Source organism: Cherax quadricarinatus, chromosome 99, assembly GCF_038502225.1.
Source record: "Cherax quadricarinatus isolate ZL_2023a chromosome 99, ASM3850222v1, whole genome shotgun sequence".
NCBI lineage: Eukaryota > Metazoa > Arthropoda > Malacostraca > Decapoda > Parastacidae > Cherax > Cherax quadricarinatus.
The window spans coordinates 8,372,590-8,397,354 of NC_091390.1; positions in this window are offsets into that span (position 1 = coordinate 8,372,590).

Below are 24,765 nucleotides of genomic sequence, written 5' to 3' on the forward strand. Positions count from 1 at the left end.
AGCGCAGAGGCCTGGGAAGAAGATGTGGGCAGCTGTGGTTGCAAAGGCAAGTCAGGGAGGAGGGGGGGGCAATGGGAAGCTAGGTGGGAAGGGACAGGGAGGGGTTGGAGGGCAGGAACGAGGGATTGATAGAGAAGAACCGAGACCTATGAAAGGAGGACCAAGTAAGCCTCAGCGGCACAGGGGTAAGCCGCCTTTCTTGTAAAATTCAGGTGTGTAACTTTCAATGTAAACGGTCTTAAAAACGAGGTCAAGAGGGTATGGTTAGAGTGGGTTTTGAGGAGATTTAGCATTGATGTCTGTTTTTTGCAGGAACATAACCATAGGTTAGGATGTGAGCTGTTGTTGAAAGGTTATAGGTTGTTTACATGTGATGCTTTGAGGTTGAAAGGAGGTGTGGCTGTGGCGGTAAAGGAGACCAGTCCTTTGCGTATCCTGGGTTGGGAGGAGGGGGGGGGGTGGGAGGGTTGTCAGGGTGGATGGGTTTTGGGGGGCCAGGAGGGTTAGTTTTGTAGGTGTGTACATGCCAGCAACTAGTAACACTAGAGTGAAGGTGGATTTTGTACGCGAGGTTCTGGTATATCACTTGAGAGGTTTACCTGCTTTTACGGTGATTGGTGGGGATTGGAATTGTGTCATTAGGAAGGGTGATGTGGTTCCGAGGGGGGCGGGTTGTGTTTTAGGGGTCCTGCGGGATGTTTTGCGAGATGTTGGAGCAGTAGATGTGGTGGGAAGTAGGGGATATGGAGTGGAGCACACTTTTATTCGTAGGGGATATGAGGCAAGGTTAGATAGGATTTATGTTAGGCAGGGCATAGGTGTGGAGAGGGTGAGGACTATCGATGTGGGTTTTTCTGATCATCGTGCTGTTATAGCAGATTTGAGGGTAGATGGCATAGTGAGGGTTTATGCAGGATATTGGAAATTAAATGTGAGGCTACTTAGGGAAAAGGATGAACCTACGGGGTTTGAAGATTGGTGGAAATCCTTGTGGGAGACTAGGAATATGGAAATGGATTTGCTGGATTGGTGGGAAATGAGGGCTAAAGTTGAAATAGGGAAATTTTTTAAAGTACGGGGTAAGGAGATGGCTAGGTGGAGCTATGGCCTACAAAATTATCTTGAGGGTCAGTTAAATGACTGTTATGCAGAGGAACGTGTGGGGCGGAGTGAGGACATGGAACGTTTGCGAAATAGGTTGGCAGAAATTCACAATGAAAAATTTGAGGCAATTCGAGTTAGGGCAGGGTTGGAGGATGTCTTAAGGGGAGATAGGCCATCGGGTTTTGTATTAAGGAGGTTTAAGGAACGGCAGGCGAAGACCACCTTGGCGTATATTGAGGCAGGTACAGGGGGGGGTGGCTTTGAGGAGGGTCAAGGCCTATCCACCACGGAAAATATTAGTTTGTATGCAGATTTTTGGTTTAGGGAGAAGTGGAGGAGGGATGGCAGGGGAGTGGGTGAGGGACGGTTTGGGGATGAAGGGTTTAATAGAGTATTAAGTGAGCAGGACAGTAACAGAATCGAGGGTAGTATTACTGTAGAGGAGGTGGAGGAGGCAGTTTTTGGGATGTGCCAGGGTAAAACCCCAGGCATAGACGGACTACCAAACGATTTTTATAGGTATCATTGGGGGAGTGTACGGCATTGTTTGGTGGGGGTTTTGAATTGTATGTTAAATAGTGGGAGGATGGGGAAATCACAAAGAACGGGTGTCACGGTTTTAGTGCCCAAAAAGAAAGAATGCCGAGTTTTGAATGATTATCGTGCGATTACGTTAATGTGCTCGGATTACAAGATTTTTGCTAAGGTTTTGGGCAACAGAATGAGGAAAGTGTTGGGTTTAGTGTTACATAGGGGACAGTTGGGAATTCCGGGAAGAAGGATGAGGGATGGACATGGTGTGATTAGGGATTTTCTAGAGAGATGTTCGGGAGGGGGAATACTAGGTTTAGATTGGGTGAATGCTTATGATTGCGTGGACAGAGATTTCTTAGGGGTTTGCTTAGAGAGGTTGGGTTTTCGGGAGGGGGTAGTGAGGTGGGTGAACACCCTGTATAATGGGGCTGAGGTGAGGGTACAGGTCAATGGGAGGTTGGGTGAAAGTGTACCAATGGAGAGAGGTTTGAGGCAGGGCTGTCCGATGTCACAGCTGCTCTTTGCGTGTGTGCAGAATCCTTTTTATGAGTCTGTTGAGAGGGTAATGAACAATCAGGAGATGGAAGGGGGGTGCAAAGGGGGCATCGTTGGGTATGTGGATGATACTACTGTTATGCTAAGGGGTAAGGAGGAGTTAAGGAGGGTGGGAAGAGTGATTCAGATGTTTGGTATGAATACCGGAATGAGAGTTAATACGGTGAAATCAAGGTTACTAGAGGTCGGTAATTGGATAGGGGGGGGCTTGGGGATAGGGTTAGGATGGACAGTGGTTGACAGAATCAAGGTATGTGGGATATGGTATTTGGCGGAAGTGCAGGCATGCAGAAGGGTAAATTCGGAGTCTGTCAAGGGTAAGGTTTTAAGTAGACTAGGAGGTTTAAGTGCGAGGGACTTAGCTTTACAACAGAGGGTAGTGGTGGTAAATTCACTTGTCTATAGCAAGGTATGGGGGGTGGCAGAGGTTTTTCCCTTAGAGGTACGAGATATTGTGGAAATGCAGAGGAGGGTGCTGAAGTTTGTGTGGGGATTTGGGAGGGCATGGTTAAGTAAGGAGGTAGTTATGACGGATGTTCGGAGAGGGGGTTTAGGTTTGTTGCCTTTAGGACTGAGAGTAATGGCTGTATATATCAAGTGGAGGTATATGAGGGAAGGGGGTGTGAGGGGCGCTAAAGTAGGAAGAGTTATGGAGGAGGCACGTAAATGGTGGAGTGGGAAGGAATTGAGGGTTTGTGAAGATATGTTGAGATTTTTATTGACAGTGCAACAGGTGGATAAAATCAAAGTGAAACGGTTGGTGAGGGTAGTGAAAGGTCAAGGAATTATGCAAGGGGTAGCCGTGTATCCAACGTATGATTGGGGGGTTATTTGGAAAGATTTTAGTAAGCTTCGGATACCGGCTAGAGTAAGAGAATTAGTATATAGGTTTATCATGGGGATTCTGGCTTCCAAGGAGGTGTTACGTAGTATGGGATTTGTGGAAGAGGCTTTTTGTCAGTTTTGTGGTGATGTTGAAACGGCGTTTCATGTGGTTTTTTTTGTACCTCTTTGGAGGGGGTGAGATCATGGATGGGTGGGGTTATCAGACTGTTGGGGGGGGGTCGTTTGTCGCTTTTAAGGGCTTTACTACTGGATGTAGGGGGAGTGTCTAGGGATGTAGGAAGGGCTATAATGTATATCATAGTGGATTATCTGGACATTTCATGGGGAATGAGGGGATTAAGGGGTGATATGAGGATAAAAGCGTTGGCGGCCAGATTCTATAGGACGAAGTGTAGGAATAAGTTGGTTTATGGAGCGTCTTGGGAAAAAAGTTTCCCGGAAGGTTATAGGAATCTCACTGTGGGTTCCCTTGGGCGGGGTCCCTGAGGATGGACAAAGGAGTGGTCTCCTTATGGGGGGATGTAAAGGGGGGGGGGTTGTTTTTGGTTTATCTGGAACTGATGTGTGTAAGAGGAAGGTAGTGAGAATTAGGTATGGATGGTAAGCCATGTTTCAAGAGAATGTTTTGTCATAGTGAGATATAAGTGTGGTTTCCAGGGTTACTTTTCTAAGCCTGATGGTTATGTTCACTGGGTTTAAAATTTCCTTGAAAGCCAGGATACCGAGCCCTTAGGATCTCGTTTTTAAGTAATTAGATTGACACGTTGGTATCAACACAAAATTTTTCTGAGATACGTGTCAGTTCTTTTGGGACTGGCACATTACAGCAGCCTTAGTCTTATAACTACTCTGGTTTTATTTAAGTCTCGGGTTCTTTAAATTATTTACATAGCCTAGTATTGTACCGCTACTATGGCATGTGGTGTATTATCTTGTATTTTGAGTGTGAACTACACTATATGCAAATGTTTTGAATGTTTGTAATTCATGGTTAACATTAATATTTGATATCATATTGGTGGTGTATATACTTCTACTTATTACAGTGTATGTGTCTAGGAATGTAATGTTTCATATCTGTTTTAGTCTGTGAATTTTGTGTTTTTGTCTTGTTCATGCACTACCAACTTTTAGGTTTGATGAGGTCAGGGTATGACCTTTCATTAAGATAATTCAATGTATGTTATTTAGAACGGGGACTGTACAAACGGGGAGAGGGGGGGTAGAAGTGTCAGCTGTGTCTGCACTGGTAATAATGATTATTATAAAAGGAGGGTTTATAGGTTATGTATAATGGTTGTGGGGTTATGTATATGGTTGTAATATGGCCTTGATCTATGGTGTTCTTAAAATGTACCGGGATTGTGTACTAGAGGTTTTGTAATACCTAGTATGGTTTTTAATTTTATACTATAATCATTATTGTATTTGCTCTGTTTATAAAATTCTGTATTGTAAGGATGTGGAAGGTTGGGTTTTCAATATTCTGGTGTATGTGTTAGGTATGGTGCTCCTGTTTAGCCAAGTACTTGTGACATGGAAGTAAACTATATGTATTTGTTCTGTATACCGATCTGAGTTGTATATTAATTTAATTAACATATATGTATGTGTGTGTGTGTGTATGTGTATATATATATATGTATATATATATATATATATGAGTAAATATATGTATGTGTATGTATGTATTGTCATCAATACTAAGTACTTCTATAAGTTACAGTGGATGTGGTGGGTTTATTGACTATTTTGTAATGTTGGTGTTTAATTTCATGTTCGGAGAGGTATGAAGTTCACTGTATGTACCTTTTATTTATTTTCACTGTGGTTTGTTTTGTAAGTAATACAATGTATTATGTATATGCAGTTTTTAAATAAAATATAAAAAAAAAAAAAATGGTGGTCATATTTGTTATATTGTTATGTTATTCGTTAATGTTTCAATATCTAATGTAATGTTTTTTCAGTTATTGTTCATATATTGTCATCTTTATGGTTTTCCTTTTGTCTATTGTATATTGTTGGTTTTAAATAAAATAAAAAAAAAAAAAAAAAAAAAAACTCTTCATTTGCGATACCGTAGGTATCACGGATAATCGCCGGTAGTAACAAATCCATCGTGGCTCCCGTGACAGCCCCACGGGTCAACTCAACGCAAACAGTGTTGATGCGCCTGTTGCTATGCAGCGCCATGTTGGAAAATGAGCAGCGCACGTCCTCACTACTCAATAGTTGTTGACGAACTGAGGTAGCTCGCCTGAAAACAGCAGAGGGGTGCAGAGCACAACCGCACTCCACCGTGGTCAGGCAGCGAATGTAGTCCAAGTATAAGGATACATGTTTGAGGATATGTCATTTATTTATGTACTAATGTTTAAGGCTTTAATTTTTGTTATAATGTTATACGTATTGTTGTATGCTTTTATATGATATTTCATCATGTATGGTTTAGGGAAATACTAGTTGGCTTAGGTGTAAATATCGGATATGTGCTGCAGCATACTTTATAAGGTGTATTATGTTCATGTATTATGTTTTGTATACCTGTTTAATGAAGGATGGATTTTTATATATTTAATATGTTGTTAAATGACGTTTTAAATAAAATATAAAAAAAAAAACATCTCCTCGTACCACTGCTGTCAGGTTACTGAGGAGCGTCAGGCAAGGGGGTCTACACTGCCCAAGAGCGATGCAGACAATGTCTAGAAACTTTTAAGGGAACCAACAGTCGCCTATTGAGGTGGACATTGACACTCCAAGCTTTTAAGTTCCACATTGTGTATATTAGTTGTTCATTTAATTATTTCTCTGACTGGTAAAGTCGTGACAGTCAGTAGAAGATTTGGCACCTTATGTGACTTTCCTGGTTAAGAACTTTTTCCTAGCCTATTCATCATATATTCCTTGACTATAAGTCTTGGTATGGGGGAGTGTGAGGGAAAAGTTCAACAGATAGGAGTAGCGAGCGAATATATTGTGATGATAGTTTGATTGACAGTCTGCTTGTTAAGGTAGGGTCAGTCTAGCTCCCTCTACCCCCCTTCTTCACCCGGAAAGGTGACGTGTGGGGCTCCGACCAAATGGATAATCACTTGACTCACAGCTCCCAACACAACTGTAAGTAAAAGCCTCTGCTCCTATTTTAATAAATATATTGGTTAAAAGCTTCACTTTTAACCAATTTTGAAACTTAGTTTATACTGCCTTGATATTTATGTATACCAGTTTGCTTTCAAATCCTCACCATTCTTTTGATTACCTTACACTTATCATGGAGAGTGATTTCTCAAGCAGTGGTTAACTTTTGTCTCTTTCTAGCTTGGAATGTCAGCTTGGGTCATCTGGCAACCACATAAATAGTGTTGAAGGAGATAAACCTCACTTTGGTTCTGGGACGTCACCCTTGATCGACTTACCTGAGTGTAGCCAACCCCAGGCAACTACCCATCATCTTTGCAGTGATGAAAGACCTGTGTTCCTATCATCTTGACGGATCATTCAAGGCTGGAGAAACTGTATAGTCGTTGGGTTGTCACTTACCAGCTGTGACCCCACACATCAGCAACGGCTACAAATTCTACAATGCACTGTTAACATTAACCAGATGCATCAGTCTAAATGTCCATATTAGCATTGAAGTCAAATATTATATTTTTTATTTCATTTTTCATTTCTCTTTCAAGTATAATAAAAGTTCATGTTTTATATTTTTACTTCTAACAATAAAGTGTTTATATTTGTATGTTATTATTCTTTTTCTATTCATTAATTTTCCTGAGGAGGAGGCAGCCTTGGTAATACTTACTGAAGTTGTTACAGGGCTGAGCAAGCCTTCACATGGGTCATGTCTCCTTCTCCTATTGTTTTCAAGATATCTTCGATCGCTTTCTTCTCCCCCTGGATTCTTTCATCATAGGTTTCCCCTTCAACTTCTTGGAGCCCGTAGACAAACACTAACCTCTCCCTCTCCTCCTTCCACTGTGTCTCTTTTTGTGTCCTATGTGGTGTTTTATCTCCTTCCATCGAGATGTTCCAGCCTTCAACCCCTGTCCTTGCTGCAACCCCTATGCTCAGAGGACTGTCTTCCCTGCTCAGCTGTTCCCTGCCACTGTAGTTGACTGTTAGTCTCTGCAGGCTTCACGATTAGTCTTCCTGTATTCGTCTTGTCCTGAATCCCTACAGCTCTCTCGTCTGTGACTGGTATAGAGGTCCCTGATGTCGTTCCTGTGCTGTCATTTGTCTCTCTATTCTGTTTCAGGTCTTTTAGCTCCTCTTCTAAGCACTTGCTAAGACTTTTAGTCCCCACTTCCTGCTCTCCTCAGCTATCCTCTCCTCCATTACCCTGCTGAGCTCAGCTATCTTCCTTCTTCACTCTTCCTCCATTTTTGTGAGCTCTACCTCCCAATCTTCCCTCCCGGGTTTCTCCCTCCTGGGTTCGACCTCCAGACCCCTGGGTCTCCGTTCTCTTGGGTTGCCAAATTTTTCTTTTTTTTTTTTACCACGGAAAGGAGCTTGTGGAGGCCAAGGGAGGGAAGGGAAGATGAATGAAAAGTGTGTGTGAGGGGGGGAGAGAGAAGATAGAAAGGAAGAGATAAAGATAAAGAATGAGGGGAAAGATGGAAAGAGAGGGAAAGAAAGAAAGGTAGAGAGAGAGAGAGAGAGAGAGAGAGAGAGAGAGAGAGGGAGAGGGAAAGAGGCAGTTTTTACGACACTTAAGGTCCCAACAGAACGAGGCGAGGAATCCACACGCACAACCTGGCTATGGGAAAGAGGTAACTGGCCAACCCTTTGCTCAGAGCTTGCCACCACCGACTGGAATGCTCTTCTCCAAGGTGATGTTGACAACAAAGTGAAAGCCTTCACTGGACACATCCTTAATCTACAACAAGAACACATTCCTAACTGGCAATATGTGACGAAGCCTACAGATCAGCCTTGGTTTGGCTTTCGTTGTAGAGAGGCTGCTACTGCTAAGTACAAAGCATGGCGAAGGTATAAGAGACATCCTACCACCTATAACAAGAACTTGCACAGGCAAGCCTGTAGGCATATGGGTGACATTCAAAAGTGGGCCACTGCTAAATGGGTGGTGGACACAAAAAGCTAGCAACAGGTAGGGTAGGCTCCAAAACATGGTGGTCCGTGGTCAAGGACAGACAAGGTTATCTGCCTGATGAATTCATTCCATCTCTAAATCGACAGGATGGGACCACCTCTACTAGTAGTCAAGAGAAGGCAGACCTCTCTGCTGAACAATTTACTACCAAAATGCAAGTTCCCGATCCAGCAAGAGACCCTCCTTGGGTAGCTGCAAGAACTGTCAGTGGTGACAATAAGGCAGGAGGAGGTGCATTTCCTTCTTAAATCACTTTACCAAGAAAAGGCTGTGGGCCCAGACAAGTTGAGCCAAAGATTGCTGAGATGTGAAGACCAGCTAGCAGCACCTCTAATTTGCATCTTTCAGCACTGCCTAGTACAGTGTAAATGGCCCTCTCTGTGGAAAGAGACAAATGTAGTCCCTGTTCACAAAAAAAGAGCAGAGCAGAAATCAACAACTACAGACCAGTGTCACTCCTGTCAATAACTGGTAAGATCCTTGAGACAATAATCTCAAGACAAATGACAGAGTTTTTTGACTACCACTCACTACTTTGTGATCGTCAATATGGCTTTAGAAAGGTTACTCTGCTGCTGATCTGTTGTTAAACCTCTCCACTAAGTGGCATCAGTCACTGGATGAATCCAAAGTCAGCTGTGTGGTAGAACTGGACATTACTGGTGCTTTCGACCGGGTGTGGCACCAGGGCCTCTTAGCAAAACTTCAAGCACTGGGAATTGCAGGCTCTACGCTATATCTCATCGGTGATTACCTTAATGGTAGATATCTAAGGGTAGTTCACAATGGAACGGAATCAGCAAGACATCCTACTGGGGCAAGTGTTCCACAAGGAAGCGTGCTGGGACCATTGTTATAGAATGTCTACTTCAACGACCTTCTTCATCTAATCCATGAATTCCATGCATGTGCAGACGACTGTACACTGACATTCACTTATCCAAGAGGAGAAATGCTAGCTGCTCTAAGCTACGTCAATCACCAGCTCAGAGCTATATCAGCTTGGGGAAATAGATGGCAAGTAACATTTGCACCTGAGAAAACACGAGTGATTATGGTCTCTAGGCACCATGATGGTAATGCTGGTGCTGTAGTAAGGATGAATGGGAGGGTGTTGGACCTGGAGAAGAAGTTGATATCCTTGGGGTGAAATTTTACTCCAAACCGACCATGAAGAACCATGTTGTAAATCTAGCAAACAAGGCAGCCAGGAAGCTTGCAACACTTTGCCGTATCTCGCATCTGTTTGACAGTAGTGGTTGTAAGATTCTGTACGAGGCACAAGTACGCTCACATCTTGAGTATGCTCCACTTTCTTGGTTTGCCTGGCCCCTCTCTCATCTGCGACTGATTGACAAAGTAGAGAACAGAGTAAGACGTCTCGTCTCTCTCCTGGACCAATCCTGGATAGATTTGTCATTTCAGCAGAGCCTTCAACACAGAAGGGATGTGGGTCGCCTTACTGTTATGTACAAGGCCAATATTGTAAAAGTTCCACACTTGGATACACTTCCAGGACAGTGTGAAACAAGCTTTTATGCCACAAGACGGGCAGAAAGCAGCAACTTCACCCTGGTTGAACCCTTCTCTAGAACATCACTCCATCTGAGGTCATATATACCCAGGATAACTGGAGTATGGAACATATTCGTACAGCATAATGATGTCAACGAGATAGTCAGTTGATCAAATGAAAATGCTGGCCCACAGATGGCTCCAACTTCATCCTGTTCCCTACTTGTATGTCTCATAACAATAAAAATGCTTTCAAATGAGCTGATGTAGGTAACAGCTCTTAGCTTGCCAATAAAGTTAGGAATCCTTAACCTGTAAATAGCTTGTCAATAAAGTTAGGGATCCTTAACCTTGTCAAACCCTGTGTAAAGAAAAGAGAGAGAGAGGAAGGTAGAGAGAGAGAGAGAGAGAGAGAGAGAGAGAGAGAGAGGGAGGGAGGGGGGCTTGGACTGGATGTCCTGTGGTGGTAGGGCAGGTAGGTGGTGTGTGGTTGAGGGGTGACTGTTACTTCACTCTCATGTATGTGTACTCAACTATTTGTACTCACCTATTTGTGGTTGCTGGGGTCGATTCGTAGCTCCTGGCCCCGCCTCTTCGCTGATTGCTACTAGGTCCTCTCTCTCCCTGCCCCATGAGCTTTATCATACCTAGCCTTAAAACTATGTATGGTTCCCGCCTCCACTACTTCACTTTCTAGGCTATTCCACTGCATGACTACTCTATGACTGAAGAAATACTTCCTAACATCCCTTTGATTCATCTGAGTCTTCAACTTCCAATTGTGACCTCTTGTGTCTGTGTCCCATCTCTGGTACATCCCGTCTTTGTCCACCTTGTCTATTCCGCGCAGTATTTTATATGTCGTTATCATGTCTCCCCTGACCCTCCTGTCCTCCAGTGTCGTCAGGCCGATTTCCCTCAACCTTTCTTCGTAAGACAATCCCCGTAGCTCTGGGACTAGTCTTGTTGCAAACCTTTGCACTTTCTCTAATTTCTTGACGTGCTTGACTAGGTGTGGATTCCAAACTGGTGCTGCATACTCCAGTATGGGCCTGACGTAAATGGTATACAGAGTCTTGAACGAATCCTTACTGAGGTATCGGAATGCTATCCGTAGGTTTGCCAGGCGCCCGTATGCTGCAGCAGTTATCTGATTGATGTGCGCCTCAGGAGATATACTCAGTGTTATACTCACCCCCAGATCTTTTTCCTTGAGTGAGGTTTGCAGTCTTTGGCCATCTAAACTATATTGTGTCTGCGGTCTTCTTTGCCCTTCCCCAATCTTCATGACTTTGCATTTGGCAGGGTTAAACTCAAGGAGCCAGTTGCTGGACCACGCTTCCAGCCTGTCCAGGTCTCTGTAGTCCTGCCTGATCCTCATCCGATTTGATTCTTCTCATTAACTTCACATCATCTGCAAACAAGGACACTTCTGAGTCTATCCCTTCCATTATGTCGTTCACATATACCAAGAACAACACAGGTCCTAGGACTGACCCCTGTGGAACCTCGCTTGTCAAAAGCTCCCACTCTGACACCTCGTCACGTACCATGACTCGTTGTTGCCTCCCTGTCAGGTATTCTCTGATCCAATCCAGTGCCTTTCCTGTTATGTGTGCCTGATCCTCTAGCTCTTGCAGTAACGTCTTGTGAGGAACTGTGTCGAAGGCCTTCTTGCAGTCCAAAAAAATGCAGTCGATCCACCCCTCTCTCTCTTGTCTTACTTCTGTCACCTTGTCATAAAACTCTAGTAAGTTTGTGACACAGGATTTTCCTTCCCTGAAACCGTGCTGGTTGTCAATTATACACTTGTTTCTTTCCAAGTGCTCCACCACTCTCCTCCTAATGATCTTCTCCATGACTTTGCATACTATACACGTTAGTGATACAGGTCTGTAGTTTAGTGCCTCATGTCTGTCTCCCTTTTTAAAAATTTGGACTACATTTGCCATCTTCCATACCTCAGGGAGTTGCCCAGTTTCAAATGATGTGTTGAAGATCTTTGTTAATGGCACACACAATACTCTGCTCCCTCTTTAAGGATCCATTGAGAGATATTGTCTGGTCCCACCGCCTTTGAGGTGTCAAGTTCGCATAGCAGCTTCTTCACTTCCTCCTTGGTTATATGTACCTCATCCAGCACTTGCTGGTGTAACCCCTGTTCTGATTTCCTGGAGTCCTACTGCTTTCCACTGTAAATACTTCTTTAAATCTCGTGTTGAGCTCCTGACATACCTCTAGGTCGTTTCTTGTGAATTCCCCATCACCCTTCCTCAATCTGATTACCTGGTCCTTGACTGTTGTTTTCCTCCTGATGTGGCTGTACAACAGCTTTGGGTCAGTCTTGACTTTCGATGCTATGTCTTCGGCTAATCTCTTTATTTTCCTGAGTTCTCTGTCTTCTGTACCTTTTCCATTCTCTAGTACACCTAGTTTTTGCCTCTCTACACCTTTGGGTGAACCAAGGACTCGTTCTGTTCTTCCCATTATTTCTGTTTCCCTTGGGAACAAACCTTTCCTCTGCCTCCTTGCATTTTGTTGCCACATAGTTCATCATTTCTTGTACTGGTTTTCCTGTCAGTTCCCTCTCCCACTGAATGTTTTGAAGGAAGTTCCTCATGCCTGAGTAGTTCCCCCTTTTGTGGTTTGGTTTTTCCCACCCTATTCCTGCTACTCTCTCCACTTGGAGCTCAACTATGTAGTCGAAGCACAGAACCACATGATCACTAGCTCCCAGGGGCCTTTCATGCAAGATATCCTCGATGTCCGAACTACTCAAGGTGAATACAAGGTCCAGTCTTGCTGGGTCATCTTCTCCTCTCTCTCTGGTAGTGTCTCTAACATGTTGATGCATGAGGTTTTCCAGTACCACATCCATCATCTTGGCTCTCCATGTTTCGGGACCCCCATGGGGCTCCAGGTTTTCCCAGTCAATCTCCTTGCGATTGAAATCACCCAAAACTAGTAACTTTACTCCTCCCATGTGTGCTCTCCTGGCCACCTCGGCTAGTGTGTCGACCATTGCTCTGTTGCTCTCATCGTATTCTTCTCTTGGCCTCCTGCAGTTCTGTGGCGGGTTCTCCATTACTACAATTATCACCTTATGCCCCTCAGACTTGATTGTTCCTACTAAGTAGTTCCTTTCACCCGTGCCATCCATTCTTTCCATTTTCTCAAAACCCCACTGGTTTTTAATGAGCAGCGCAACTTCTCCTCCCTCTCTCCTCCCTCTGTCTTTCCTGAGGATTTGATATCCGGGTGGAAAGATTGAATCTGTTATTATTCTTGTGAGTTTTGTTTCTGTGAGTGCTATTATGTCTGGGGATGTCTCCTTGATTCTTTCGTGCCACTTCTCATACTTATTTGTTATTCCATCTGCATTTGTATACCACACCTTCAACTTCTTTTCTAAGACTGTGGTCTGGGAGGTGTATTGGGGTTGGGGAAGTGGGAGACCTGATAAGGAACTATGGGTGGTTGCTGTGGGGGTGGAGTTTGTAATGTAGTGGGTGGGGGCATTAGATATGGCATGGGTGTTTTGGTTTAGAGTGTTTGGCTGCACTGGGGTTGACCTGGTTGGGAGGCTTCTATAGGAAGCTGTGAGGGAGGTTGTATTTGATCTTCTTCCTGTGTCTGGGATCTCCTGTCTGTCTTCTCCATCCCCTCTCTTTCCTCCTTTCACCTTTGTACCATCTCTCTCAGTTTCTGCCTTTCTTCTTGTGTTCTGTCACGGTCGAGATACACCTGTGTGTGTGCATGTGTGTGTGTGCCTCCACTTCTAAGTATTCATACTGCTAATAAATACCAGCACTAATAAAAGTAATTCTTAAACTTACCAATAGTAATTCTAATACTTATCAATTCTACTTATAAAATACAGAAAGTAACTAGGTTGTAAAATTTAGCTTGTCTCAGCTTCTACAAGTGTCTGATGTTATCCCTCGCTAGACCGCTTTACTCCTCACACTCTCGTTGTGAGGGAAAAGTTCAATAGATAGGAGTAGAGATATAGTAACGATAGTTTCATTACCGGCTACTAGTTAAGGTAGGGTAAGTCAAGCTCCCGCCTTTCTTCCCCCTCCCCGAAAGTGATAGTTTCATTGCCGGCTACTAGTTAAGGTAGGGTAAGTCATGCTCCCGTTTTTCCCGCCTTTTCTCCCCCACCCCTAAAGTGAGAGTTTGATTGCCGGCTGCTTGTTAACATAGGGTCAGTCTAGCTCCCGCTATCCCTTCCCCTCCCTCTTCCCCCCCCCCTCGAAAGGTGACGTGTGGGGCTCTGGTCAAACAGTAAATCACTCGACTCACAGCTCCCAACACTACTGTAAGTACATGCCTGCCTTGTATTCTAGTGGATTTATTGGTTAAAAGATTCACTTTTGACCAATAATAAACTTAGTCCTTTCAGTCTTGCTCTAGGTTGACTGTTGTAATAATCACCACGTCTTTTGAGTAATGTACACTGCCATGGAGAGTGATTATTTAAGCAGTGGGTAACCTGTCTATCTTTTCAGCTTGGATGACAGTGAGGGTCACCTGTCAATCAACGAGAAGAACGGATGGAGAAGGACTAACGTCCAGAGACTTCCCCATTTTGGATCTAAGTACCTGTGTACCTGTATGAAATTGCAGGACGTAACTCCACATCATTGCAGCGGTAAAGAACCTGCTTTCCTGCCATCGGAATAATAATCACGGCGATTCTCTGTGAAGAACTAGCCAGTGGTGGTCACCAACACCTGCGACCCCCCCCCACACATCTGCAACGGCTACGATTTCAACAAGCAGTGTCACCAACACCAGACACCCAAGTTTTAAATTAGCGTTGAATTCAGTTATCATTTATATTTTTCATTTTTCATTTTCTTTAATGTAAGATTAATATTTCATATTTAAGTGTTTTACATTTTATATTTTCTACATAATAAAGTGTTTATGTTTGTCTGTTATTATTTCTTTTTCTATTCACTAATTTTCCTGAGGAGGAGCCAGCCTGGGTAATACTGTCTGAAGTTGTTACAGGGCTGAGTAAGCCTTCACAAGTGGCGACCTTGCCAGGATACAACTCTACTGAATCAAGATTCAACTCCATCTCGAATCTACCATTGGACCTTCAACGCTGCATACCACAGACAGTTACCACCAGCCATGAGTAATGATTCTCTATGGTAGGACTGCAGTACAGGTATTTAAAAGATTTGGTGATTGTTATAGTCTCAATTTATTGTAAGTCAAGTCAGGCAGGATATAATATTTAATTCTGCCACCTAATTGTGTGTGAGCTTGAAACACTTTGGAGGATTAGACTCTAGGGACCCGAGATTTTCCAGTGACAACTTGTTTCATTGAGCTCTTCATTATATCAAGGGATCTGTCATAGGACACTCTTGATTTGTTGGTGAGAAGATTGGATGGTCAAGGGACCCCATTCTACTTACTGTTTTCTCAGAGCCGGCATAGAACCCTTCGTTTTCATTAATACATATTGTTTAATTGAAGCAGGGATCGAGCCCTCTGGTTTATTTACAGTTTGAGCGGAGCAGGAATTGAACCCTCCATTTTCTTTAATACCCGTTTCATTTCCCCTGATAGTTTAAGTTATTCTTGCAAGTATGGATGAATACCAGTTTTGGATGAATGCTGGAAGTAAGTTAGGAATAACAGGGAAAAATTTAGAATCTTTCATTAGTGCTAAGATCCAGGAAAGACTTGAAAGAGAAGAGAAAAAGTAGAGAGAGAGAATCGAAAGAGAAGAGAAAAAGGAGAGAGAGAGAATCGAAAGAGAAGACAAAAAGGAGCGTGATAGACTTGATCGTGAGGAGAGAGCAAGAGTACGTGAGGAACAAGCTAAGATACGTGAGGAACAGGTTAAATTAAGGGAACTTGAGGAAAGAGCAAAGGACAGAGAATATGAGTTAAGGGAGAGAGAAAAAGATTGCGAGCTCGAACAAACTCACCTTGAATTAGAGAATAAGAAGTTAACTTTCTCACAACAGCAATTAGATGAAGGAGTAATGGAACAACGTGCAGCTAGTGCACATATTCCAACACCTAATTTACCTCCCTTCACAGAGGGGGAAGACATAACTTCATACATTATCAGGTTTGAAAATACCGCTACCCTCTGTGAATGGCCTGCTGACACCTGGGCTACCAGGTTAGGAATGTTATTTTCTGGTACAGCCTTAAATATCTATGCAACTTTGTCGCAGGATAGCATATGTAATTATAACCTACTGAAGAAGGCAATCCTTAAAGCATATCAAAAAACCACAAATTCTTACAGGAAAGATTTCAGTGTGAAAAAAATAATAATAATTGAACTTTGTGTCAGAGGAAAGAAAGTCTCCCTGAAAGCATTGAGTATACATAGTGTATAGTGTATACTACAGTGGCTCCCTAGTATATTGATGATAAAGGCTAAAGTGTCATTTGAAAACAGGTGAATTTGTAAATGAAGTGATAAGCCTATAGAGGCAGGTGCCAGAAGTCGCCAGAAACTTACCACAGGTCAGCTGTTTTTAATAATCTTCCTGGCTTGCTAGTGTACTCGCATATAATCTAGTGATACCAGTGAATAGCAGAATACAGTGTTGTAGTAGCAACTAACCAGTATTATAATGGTACTTAGTGGAGTGGAGTGACTTTCATTAGTTTCTTTTTCTTGAAATACCAGACGTTACTGTGAATTTCATATAACCTGTAGTTACCAGCGGTCGCAATATACACAACGAGAAGCAATTATTACTACAGAAAAAGCGTCCTTCCTCCAAAATTTGCACCAGTCAACTATAGTGATAATATAGCATTTATTGTGGTGGAGACGGAAAAAACAAAAATAGAAAAGCCAGATACAGCGATTGATAAACAAAGAGGTCGACTGTACGTCATTGTAGGAGCTGCCAGATATCACCGGCTCTTCAACACGCAAGTTATACTTTTGTATCAGTCAAATCACATATTACTCGGGTAGATAATTTCCAGTAGATCCTTCATGTGTTAGCTCAAATCACCGACCAGTATGTTTTAAATAAGTGACCCACTGATCAGAGCAGATCGACTGGTCCGAACCCTTGACTGGTCCGAACCCGGGACTGGTTTCAAACAGTTTCGTTGGACAATAAAGCAGACTGTAAACGGATGGGTTTGTAGGCGCCCTTATAAACACAAACATTAAAAATCAGGAACGTGACGGTAAGCTGTCCAATATACAAAAAGAGTTAGAAACAGAAATACAAATAGCTAGAGCTTCATTTAAGGTTATTAATATAATATTCAAGAGGTTGCTAGTAGAATTGCAGTAAATCAACCATTCACATCATTATGAAGCTGTGTGTAGTCTGTGGTCAGTCAAACAAACGGGCTTCCACATGGATAAATTGTCATTTTTGTGGAAATTGGTGTCACGCTCCTTGTGCAGATATCCCAGAACTAGCTACAAGCAGTATTAAAACAGAGAAGTGTTTTTGGGTATGCCCAAATGAGGAAAATCTGTGGACTAAAATCACAAGGGTATTAAAAGAGGACAACATCAAAGCTGCTTTCATAGAAAACCTGGAAGCTTTCTACAACAGATGGGAACATAAAAAGTCTGGGCTGAATGGTACTGCCCTTGATACTGGCCATGTAGTCAGAAACTGTAAGGCTGGAGGTGATGTCCTGGTAGTCAGTAAATGTGGGGCTGATAGTGCTGTCCTGGGAGACAGTAATGGTGAAGCTGGAGGTGCTGTCCTGGGAGACAGTAATGGTGAAGCTGGAGGTGCTGTCCTGGGAGACAGAAATGGTGAAGCTGGAGATACTGTCCTGGGAGACAGTAATGGTGAAGCTGGAGATTTTGTCCAGGTAGTCGGGAATTATACGCAGGAAGGAATACATATAAATGACCTCATAGAAGACAGGAGCCATAGTAGGGAAACAAGTGTAGTCAAAGATAAGATAAAACCAATATTGCAAACAAGAAATACCGCAGGAAATAGCAAACAAGAGGACTCCAATAGCAATAGTGAGGATAAATTACCAAAAACAACTGGTGGGAGCTCCATTGTTGGTGCTAGGGAGGATAGGAATAAGACAGGGAAACATGCACCAACAGGGAATACAGTCACAGAAACCCAAGGCAAACGGAAACCAAGCCTGTGCACATACTATGCACTTGGTATCTGCTGGCATGGGAAATCTGGAAAAACAGATGGGACATGCAACTATGACCACCCTAGAAAATGTCATGTCCATATGACAACAGGAAAATGCAAACTCCCTTCCTGTAAGCTTTTTCACCCTGAAATGTGTACCTCTTCAGTACAGGAAAGACTGTGCTATAACTTAAATTGCCAGGCATACCATCTAAAGGGGACAAAAAGATACAAAACATCCAGGCCATGGGAAAACCTGGGTAGCCACAGACACTCAAGAGGGAGAGGTTTTTTAGTGCCAGGAAGGAAAAAAAACTGGCAGGAAATGGCAGAAATCGTACACCAAATCCAGTCATTCCTGGAGTGGAACCACAGTCGATGGCCTCCACTCCAAACCAACAGATACAGATACTAATGCCGGAAAAAAAATCCCCCCCCAGTACCAACAATACCACCAGTCCGATAACATTCTTCTTTGCAAATATACAGGGTCTAAAGCCAGCAACAAACAACAAAATACCTTTCATCCGTGGACTGCTTGCAGAGGCAAAGGCAATGTTCGCGGCTTTCACTGAGACCCACATAAAGGATCACTTGGACAACGAAATATGGATCCCAGGTTACAACCTATACAGATGTGACAGAGTGAACAGGCAAAAGGGGGGGGTTGGCCTGTACATTGCAGAGTCACTTGTTTGCACAGAACTGCTTAATGCCTCAAATGACGTAGTGGAAGTTTTAGCAGTAAAGGTCGAGAACCAAAACCTAGTCATTGTGGTAGTCTACAAGCCTCCGGATGCAACTTCCCAGCAATTCCAGGAACAGCTGTTAAAAATTGACCACTGTCTGGAAAATCTTCCAGCTCCTGCACCCAACATCTTGCTCCTGGGGGATTTCAACTTAAGGCACCTAAAATGGAGGAATATAGCAAATAATATTGTTGCAGAAATAACACCAGGAGGCAGCTCTGATGAAAACTCACACTCACACGAGCTTTTAAATCTCTGCACAAAATTCAATTTAAACCAGCAAATAATAGAGCCTACTAGACTGGAGAATACACTAGACCTCATATTCACTAACAATGATGATCTGATAAGAAATGTCACCATATCAAAAACAATATACTCAGATCACAACATAATTGAGGTTCAGACATGTATGCGTGGAGCCCCAGACCGACAAAATGAGACTAGTCACGAGGGAGCATTCACCAAATTCAACTTCAATAACAAAAACATAAAGTGGGACCAAGTAAACCAAGTCCTAACCGATATAAGCTGGGAAGATATACTAAGCAACACAGACCCAAACTTATGCCTAGAACAGATTAACTCGGTGGCACTCGATGTATGCACAAGGCTTATTCCTCTAAGAAAAAGGAGGAGTAGATGTAAAATAGAAAGAGACAGGCGCTCCCTTTACAGGCGACGGAAAAGAATAACAGAGCGGCTAAAAGAGGTCAATATATCTGAAATGCGCAGGGAGACACTGGTCAGAGAAATAGCAAGCATCGAACTTAAGCTAAAAGAATCCTTTAGGAGTCAGGAATCGCGGGAAGAACTAAAAGCCATAAATGAAATCGAAAGAAACCCAAAGTATTTCTTCTCCTATGCCAAATCAAAATCGAGAACAACGTCCAGTATTGGGCCCCTACTTAAACAAGATGGGTCCTACACAGATGACAGCAAGGAAATGAGTGAGCTACTCAAGTCCCAATATGACTCAGTTTTTAGCAAGCCGCTAACCAGACTGAGAGTCGAAGATCAAAATGAATTTTTTATGAGAGAGCCACAAAATTTGATTAACACAAGCCTATCCGATGTTATCCTGACGCCAAATGACTTCGAACAGGCGATAAATGACATGCCCATGCACTCTGCCCCAGGGCCAGACTCATGGAACTCTGTGTTCATCAAGAACTGCAAGAAGCCCCTATCACGAGCCTTTTCCATCCTATGGAGAGGGAGCATGGACACGGGGGTCGTCCCACAGTTACTAAAAACAACAGACATAGCCCCACTCCACAAAGGGGGCAGTAAAGCAACAGCAAAGAACTACAGACCAATAGCACTAACATCCCATATCATAAAAATCTTTGAAAGGGTCCTAAGAAGCAAGATCACCACCCATCTAGAAACCCATCAGTTACACAACCCAGGGCAACATGGGTTTAGAACAGGTCGCTCCTGTCTGTCTCAACTATTGGACCACTACGACAAGGTCCTAAATGCACTAGAAGACAAAAAGAATGCAGATGTAATATATACAGACTTTGCAAAAGCCTTCGACAAGTGTGACCATGGCGTAATAGCGCACAAAATGCGTGCTAAAGGAATAACAGGAAAAGTCGGTCGATGGATCTATAATTTCCTCACTAACAGAACACAGAGAGTAGTCGTCAACAGAGTAAAGTCCGAGGCAGCTACGGTGAAAAGCTCTGTTCCACAAGGCACAGTACTCGCTCCCATCTTGTTCCTCATCCTTATATCCGACATAGACAAGGATGTCAGCCACAGCACCGTGTCTTCCTTTGCAGATGACACCCGAATCTGCATGACAGTGTCTTCCATTGCAGACACTGCAAAGCTCCAGGCAGACATCAACCAAATCTTTCAGTGGGCTGCAGAAAACAATATGAAGTTCAACGATGAGAAATTTCAATTACTCAGATATGGTAAACATGAGGAAATTAAATCGTCATCAGAGTACAAAACAAATTCTGGCCACAAAATAGAGCGAAACACCAACGTCAAAGACCTGGGAGTGATCATGTCGGAGGATCTCACCTTCAAGGACCATAACATTGTATCAATCGCATCTGCTAGAAAAATGACAGGATGGATAATGAGAACCTTCAAAACTAGGGAGGCCAAGCCCATGATGACACTCTTCAGGTCACTTGTTCTATCTAGGCTGGAATATTGCTGCACACTAACAGCACCTTTCAAGGCAGGTGAAATTGCCGACCTAGAAAATGTACAGAGAACTTTCACGGCACGCATAACGGAGATAAAACACCTCAATTATTGGGAGCGCTTGAGGTTCCTAAACCTGTATTCCCTGGAACGCAGGAGGGAGAGATACATGATTATATACACCTGGAAAATCCTAGAGGGACTAGTACCGAACTTGCACACGAAAATCACTCATTACGAAAGCAAAAGACTTGGCAGACGATGCACCATCCCCCCAATGAAAAGCAGGGGTGTCACTAGCACGTTAAGAGACCATACAATAAGTGTCAGGGGCCCGAGACTGTTCAACTGCCTCCCAGCACACATAAGGGGGATTACCAACAGACCCCTGGCAGTCTTCAAGCTGGCACTGGACAAGCACCTAAAGTCAGTTCCGGATCAGCCGGGCTGTAGCTCGTATGTTGGTTTGCGTGCAGCCAGCAGCAACAGCCTGGTTGATCAGGCTGTGATCCACCAGGAGGCCTGGTCTCAGACCGGGCCGCGGGGGCGTTGACCCCCGGAACTCTCTCCAGGTAAACTCCAGGTTACAGCCTGGCCAGAACTTTCAACAGTTACAGGTAACACTCTTTCGTTTGTTCGACTTTTGGATAGAGAGTTCAGGAATTGATCGCAGTTATGAATCTCTTAGAGACTTCATGGTTGCTGACCAGTTCCTGACAGCTCTTCCCCATCAGATACGAACATTCATCAGAGAACGTAACCTGATTAAAGCTGAGGAAGTTGCTGAGGCTGCTGACCTGTATGCTGAGGCTCACAATTCCTATAAAAACCTAAAGGGATCGAACCCTAAGGGCAAGGGTTCATCAGACCTTAAGAAATCAAAGCCTCTAGTGGAAAGTAAAATGACTTCTTTTACTCCTGTTTGTCATTTGTGTGGTGTTAAGGGACATAAACGTCCAGATTGTCCTTCTAAGAAGGTCCAAAAAGTTGGAAGATGTTTTAAAGACTGTAATGACCAATCACCCTTCTGTTCAGGAACAGTTAATGGACTTAATGTATCTACCATTTTACGAGACACTGGATGCACATGTATAGTCATTTCTGATAAGCTGTTCCCTAACCTTAAAGAAACTCATTCCTCTGCTATACTTTCAGACTACTTGGGCCGTACGGACACTTTTCCTACCATCCGTTGTTACATTAGGTCTAAATGGTTCACAGGTTGGTCTGAAGCCGTACTAGCTCCCATCACTTCTTGCTCCGTACTAATAGGTAATGTAAAAGGTGCCATTCTTCCTTCGGAGGTTGACCTTTCATCACCAAAGATGGATATAAGTGTTTCAGATCCTTTTTCTCTAGAGTCAGAGAAGCCCCTCGAAAGTTCAGATGAGACAATGTCTCGCTATATTCATGTGGGATTAAAAACCAGTGATGCTACTCTCGAAAGCGAGGAAGTAGGATCACAAGTTCTCTTCTTAGATGAAAGTGAAGGTATCACCTCCGATACCATAAATGTCTTGACTAGGGCTCAGACCAAAGCCCAGGCTTCCCCTACTGTCCATCCTTTGATTTTCTTTGACTTTAAGCTTTTAGACATATCAAAGGACTCCTTTGTCAAGTTACAACGTAATTGCCCTTCTTTTCAGAATTGCCATAATGCCGCTAAACAAAATCAAGTTATCCAAAGGAAAAACTTTTCATATGAATTTGAATATATAAAAGGTATCTTGTACAAGTCAGTATTCAAATTAAATTCAGATGAGATAGACTATTCCATCTTAGTTGTTCCAAGTCAATGCAGAGAGACTGTTCTTAAAATGGCTCATGACCTGCCAGTGGCCGGACATTTCTCGCATCGTAAAACCTTAAATAAAATTAGGGAAACCTATTTTTGGCCAAAAATGTCCTCAGATATCACTACTTATTGTAGATCGTGTAAAGTTTGCCAACTGTCATCCTCCCGAGGTACCAGGCGAGTACCTATGGTCAAAATGCCAATCTTTACGGTACCGTTTGAAAGAGTAGCTATTGACATCGTTGGTCCTTTATCTCCACTTTCATCTGGGGGACATAGATATATATTAACATTAGTTGATTATGCTTCGAGTTTCCCTGAAGCCATACCCTTAAAGACCATAACTACTACAGAGGTGGCTGAAGCCCTTTTGTCCATCTTCTCCAGAGTGGGCAACCCTAGAGAAATTTTGTCTGACCGTGGGACACAATTCACATCTGACTTAATGCAACATCTATACCAACTTCTGGGAGTGAAGCCTCTCTTCACCACACCATATCATCCCAGCTGTAATGGGAGGATTGAGCGCCAGCATTCGATTCTCAAGTCCATTTTAAGGAAACTTTGCTCCCTTAAACCTAAGGAGTGGCATCGTTACCTACCCTGTGCTTTGTTTGCCATGAGGGAAGTTCCCAGTGACTCTTTGGGGTTTTCACCTTTTGAACTTCTCTATGGTAGACAGGCCAGAGGTCCACTGTCCATCCTTCATGACTTATGGACTAATGAGGAGGTAAATGCTGAGGTTCAGTCTTCTTACGAGTTTCTCCTTGACCTTAGATCCAAACTTGAGGAGACCTCTGACATAGTTTCGAAAAACCTAAGCTTGTCAATGGACCAGTACAAAACCTATTTTGATTCCAAAAGTCAGAGGAGAAGTTTTAAAGTAGGAGATGAAGTTCTTGTACTTTTGCCTATCAAGTCAAATAAATTATTAGTAGCATGGAAAGGTCCATATAAAATATTAAAAATTTGTGGGAAAGTTGACTACCTCATAGAAGTCAAGGGGAAACCTAAGCTTTATCATATCAACATCCTTAAGAAATATTACCGAAGAAATTCGGTTAACTGCCTTAATAAATTTGACTTAGTTTTTCCAAACGAACTTGATAAGACAACTGAAGAATGTAAAGTGTGCTTAACTGACACCTCTAACTTAGACTATGATGAAGAACTACATGACTTGGTGACTCTTGACCATTCGGATGCAACCAACATTAATATTAATGAATCTTTGGATGACCATAAGAGACATGAACTACTTCAATGTGTGAGTAACTTTTCAGACGTCTTTACTGATATTCCAGGTGTTACCTCCACGGTAGTCCATAAGATTGACATATTGACGGCCAATATTATCAAACGGAAATTATACCCAGTTCCAGTTCACCTTAGGGATGCATTTGACCGAGAGGTAGACAAATTATTAAAACTAAAGATCATTGAACCTTCAGTATCTGCATATTGCTCACCAGTAGTCATGGTTAAGAAGGAGGATAATTCATATAGACTTGCTATTGACTTCAGAGGCCTTAATGCTATAACTCGGTGGGATGCTGAGCCTATGCCCTTAATAGATAGCGATCTACACAAATTTTATGATGCTTCCTTCTTTTCAGAGATTGATATTGCACTGGCATATCATCAAGTAATGTTAGATCCTTCTTCTAAGCAGTACACCGCTTTTCCTACACACCAAGGGCTGATGCAGTATAGACCTATGCCCTTCGGTTTGGTAACTGCCTGTGCTACCTACGTGAGACTGATGAGAAAGGTCTTGGGTAATATGCCAAATGTTTCAGTTTATTTTCATAACATTTACGTAATGACATCTACGTGGGGCGAACATATCCAAACATTAACATCAGTTTTGCGTAGGTTACGCTCACATGGCCTCACTGCCAAGCCGAAGAAATGCTTCCTTGGGTATAACAAGATTAGATATCTTGGACTGATACTTTCTAATAACTCTCTGCAGCCTCTCCCCAGTAAGATCAAAGCTTTATTAGAATTTAAATTCCCCAAAACCAAGAAGCTCATGCGAAGCTTTCTTGGTTCTGTAAATTTTTATGCACGGTTTATCCCGAACCTTACTGATCTTACAGGCATCTTATCCGACTTCCTTAAAAAGTCTGTGAAGGAACCTCTTGAACTTTCTGACGTAGCTCGGGATAAGTTTAATGAGATTAAAAGTATCTTTTCGAAAGACCCTATACTTAAGATTCAAGATATTAATAAAACATTTTGTTT